The following is a 4,538-nucleotide window of genomic DNA, read 5'->3' as shown; positions in this document are numbered from 1 at the left end:
ATTCCTCTCGGCCAAGCAACAAACACAGCAGGATATCTTTGGACATCCTTTTGGGAGCTAATGCTGCTCACAGGCGGCATGGTCATACAGAAGATCATACGACAGAAGCTTCCACTGTCACTTCAGAGATATGCTCAGCCCGTTAAGGTACTGTGTCAGAGACACTTTACTAACACATCTTTTCAGGGAAAACTTCGAGATGCGTGCTCACCTTGGGCAGTGTGCACGCGCATTTTCGGAGCTCTATATAAAGGGGTCCAAGCATCGCCAGAGGTATGCTTTACACACGACTTCTACTATTGCGCTACAGTTCTTGCTTCGCCAGATATTGACTTGAGCGTCGGAGGACCATCGCCGGCGGGACCCCTTCCTTGGCTCGACACTGACACTGCTTGTGTTGCAGGCAGGAGCAAAGTCCACCGAAGGTCAATAAGAGCACCACGTCCCTAGTATACATCTCTTCAACTTTTAGACAGGCTATATATATATATATATATATATAATAAAATAAAAAATCAAGACATTTTAATTGGCATTCAACCTTATGATTGATTTAGTATATGTTAACTTTAGTCCTTGTAATCATGATATCATCGTAGGATATTTAGATTATCATTTAGATATTTATAATTTAAATCATAGCTAAAGCGTATTTGTAAGAGTTTTTTTTTTTAAATAGGAGGCGTAATCAAAGGATGTTGGGCTTCTGGGTTAACCGCCGTGTGCGCTTTCTGATTTATTCTAGTGGCTGATAAAAAACTTCTATAGATACAAACTGATTATATCTAAAGATAATTAATACAACTAACTAAAATCATCATTTTTATTATAAGTTAATTTTATGATTTACCATCATAATCCGGAGACGAACGTCAACATCCTTTTGAGACAATTAAAATAGAGAGATCTCTCCAGGCAACCCATAACCAATTCAAAGTTCTCTGAAAAAAGGTAGATCCGCTATCTTAGCGGCCCCCTAATGTCGGCCTCACGGATATGGAGGGAGGTTCATGCAAGTACACAGGCCATAGACGCATGGTGAGGTAAATCTCAGGTCGTCAGTTCCTGAGAATCGACCCCTGACCATTACGTCAGAGATGTCATGCGCTCACTGTCTGCGCTACGCCCCGGGACAATTCAAAGTTCTCTTAAGCTTATATAAAAAAAGTCCTAATAACATGTCTTTTCAGGGGAAACTTCGAGAAGCGTGCTCACCTTAGAAAGCGTGCACGCGCATTTTCAGAGCTCTATATAAAGGGGTCCAAGTATCGTCGGAGGTATGCTTTATGTTGGAACCCCAAGGTTGTTTTGGTGTGATCAACAAGTTAAGTTAGGTCCTGTGTGTATTTAACCTTGCGTTTAAGTGTGCAGGAGCTTAGGAACACAGGTACTCGAGCGGAAGACGCAGCTAGCGAGAAGGACGACACGCTGTGCGTCCGAGGGATGAGGTGCTGCGGAAGAGTACACCGGCGGACGAGAAGGAAGTGCGCGTGGTGGTTCCGAGGTACGAAAGCCGGAGCGGAAGATTGCTCGGGGAGCAAGAGACGCAGCTAGCGCGAAGGTCGGCACGGGGTGCGACCGAGGGACGAAGTCTGCGGATGAGTACGCCGGTGGACGAGAAGGAACACGCGGCAATTCCGAGGGACGAGAAGCCGGAGGGAAGCACGCTCGAGAAGACCGGAAGATGGGTTCGGGTGAGCCCTATTCCGGATGTCAGAGATCACCCAAGCAAGCGGAGCCGGAGCAGAAAGACCCGGACCAGAGGCGAGCTGAACCGGAGAAGAGAGCACGGACCAAAAGTCAATTGGGTTGACTTTTGGCTCCGGGGTGCCCGGAACTGTCCGGGGCGCTCAGAGCTGTCCGGGGCGCCCGGAACCCTTTCGGGCGCCTGGAAGTGACTTTTTCACAGGATCGAGCTTTGACTCGATCCAATCGTTGGGGGATAAATCTTATCCCCCCCAGGGCGCCCGGAACCCTTCCAGGCCCTGACCAAGGCTATAAATATAGCCTTAGTCCAAAAGCTTTTAAACAATCACGATCATTCTATTTCCAAACACTTGTATGCTTTAGTTGTAGTTAAGCTTCTGTTTTATTGTGCCTAAACGCTGTAAGAGGCTTCTCCGCCTGAAGGAGTTTTTGAGCTTAATCTTCCTTGGATTAACAACCACATCGGTTGTAACCAAGTAAACATCTGGTGCCTCGTCTTTTCTTTTATGCTTTTATTTATCTGCTTAATTCATTTTACAAGTGTTAGCTTAATCGTTCGAGAAATGGTTGTTTGTTTTTAATTGACAGGTTATTTACCAACCCTTCTAGCCGGCCCAACGATCCTACAAGTGGTATCAGAGCCGAGACGCCTCAGAAGGACTAACCGCTGTCTGAAGCAACAATGGCCGGAGCTAGCGACTACCCACCAGCATTCGAGGGGGAGCTTTCTTCATGGAAGCAACAAATGAAGATATTTCTTAACTCTGATATTAGTATTTCTCTAATAATGAAAACAGGTTATGAAGCACCGAAAGACACGAACGGAGAGAAAATCGGCATACGCCTCTGGAACGAGAAGCAACGTGAAGAGTCCATGGCGAATGCTCGGGCAGAGTTTCACATTCTAAGTGCAATACCAACTAAAGATTTCGACAGAGTCGGAGAGTACAAAAGCGCGAAAGAAATTTGGGAAAAGTTCTTAATGCTCTATGTAGAACCGGTTGAAGTCGTCTCCTCAATAGACATCGAGCCGTCATCAGAAGAATCCGAAACAGAAGAAATTACCAAGACAGCCCCAATAGCCGAAGTACATCCCGAGATCGATGAAGGGGGAGAATCTTCGGAAGAAATTAATTCAACAGGGGGAGAACCAACGACCAACGAGGTAAGTAAGGTATGGTCTCTATCTTCTGAACAATCGGTTAATTCAATAGAAAAATTGCCTAAAGATTTTTGCGATTTAAAAATTGAATTACCGAAAAAAAATTTTGAATTAGAAAATCAATTGTCAAATTTGTCTTGTAAATTAGAAATATTATCAAAAGAAATTTGCAAATTTAAAAATATTTTGACAAAAGAATTATGCAAATTAAAAGAATTTTTCGAATCACAAATCACTCTCTTGAAAGAATTTTACGATTTAGAAATTGAGTCACCGAAAAGGTGTTTCGGATTAAGAAATCTGTTAATAGATTCATGTAAATTAGAATTTTTGTTGTTAAAAAATTCTTGCATTCTTTCGAACGAATTTTGCACATTGCCGAAAGAATTTTTTATATTGTCGAAAAATTTTATCAAGTTAGAATCTATGCTCTTTGAATATTTTTGTGAAGTTGTAATTCAAAAAATAATAGAAATTAACATGATACAAATTATTGCATGTTTAATATCTGTGTCTTTAATTTTGAAAAAGTGTAATTTGAGAAGTTATGAAAAATTGAAATAGAAATTTAAAACTTGTTGATATAAGTATCAGTATAAAATAAATAAATAAATAAATAAATGCATAGAAAATTTTTTTATGCTATCAATTTTTTTAAATTTTCTTGCATAAATTTTTGGGCTTAGAAAGATTTATTTTTGGTGAAAACTTAGAAATTTTTCAAAAGTCATTCTTTGACATAGAATTTTTTTTTTTAACTTGGAAATATTTTTTCTCCGAAAAACATTGAAATATATTTCTATAACTTTTCTAAGTGTCAAACCCTTAGATTGTTTTTCTTGAAACCCCATTTTTATTGTGATCAAAGGGGGAGAAGGGAAAGTATAAGTCTAGGGGGAGGTAGAAAATTGAAAATTAAAATTTTCTGTTGGAATTTAATTTTTTCTATCTTATTGCACTTAATTGCAAGATAAGTTAGTTTATGTTTTATGTCTATTTTTTTTTCCCTAGCTTAACTTGGGTTGATCACACCAAAAAGGAGGAGATTGTTGGAACCCCAAGGTTGTTTTGGTGTGATCAATAAGTTAAGTTAGGTCCTGTGTGTATTTAACCTTGTGTCTAAGTGTGCAGGAGCTTAGGAGCACAGGTACTCGAGCGGAAGACGCAGCTAGCGAGAAGGACGGCACGCTGTGCGTCCGAGGGACGAGGTGCTGCGGAAGAGTACACCGGCGGACGAGAAGGAAGTCATGGTTCCGAGTGAAGCCGGAGCGGAAGATTGCTGGGAGCAAGAGACGTAGCTAAGCGCGAAGGTCGGACGGGTGCGAGGGGCAAGTCTGCGGATGAGTACGCTGGTGGACGAGAAGGAACACGCGGCAATTCCGAGGGACGAGAAGCAGGAGGGAAGCACGCTCGAGAAGACAGGAAGATGGGTTCGGGTGAGCCCTATTCCGGATGTCAGAGATCATCCAAGCAAGCGGAGCCGGAGCAAAAAGACCCGGACCAGAGGCGAGCTGAACCAGAGAAGAGAGCACGGACCAAAAGTCAATTGGGTTGACTTTTGGCTCCAGGCGCCCGGAACTGTCCGGGGCGCCCGGAGCTGTCCGGGGCGCCTGGAACCCTTCCGGGCGATATTTTCCAGATCGAGCTTTGACTCGATCCAACCGTTGGG

This window comes from Zingiber officinale, chromosome 1B, assembly GCF_018446385.1.
Source record: "Zingiber officinale cultivar Zhangliang chromosome 1B, Zo_v1.1, whole genome shotgun sequence".
NCBI lineage: Eukaryota > Viridiplantae > Streptophyta > Magnoliopsida > Zingiberales > Zingiberaceae > Zingiber > Zingiber officinale.
The sequence above is the reverse complement of the archived record's forward strand: the minus strand, read 5'-3'. Positions refer to the sequence as shown.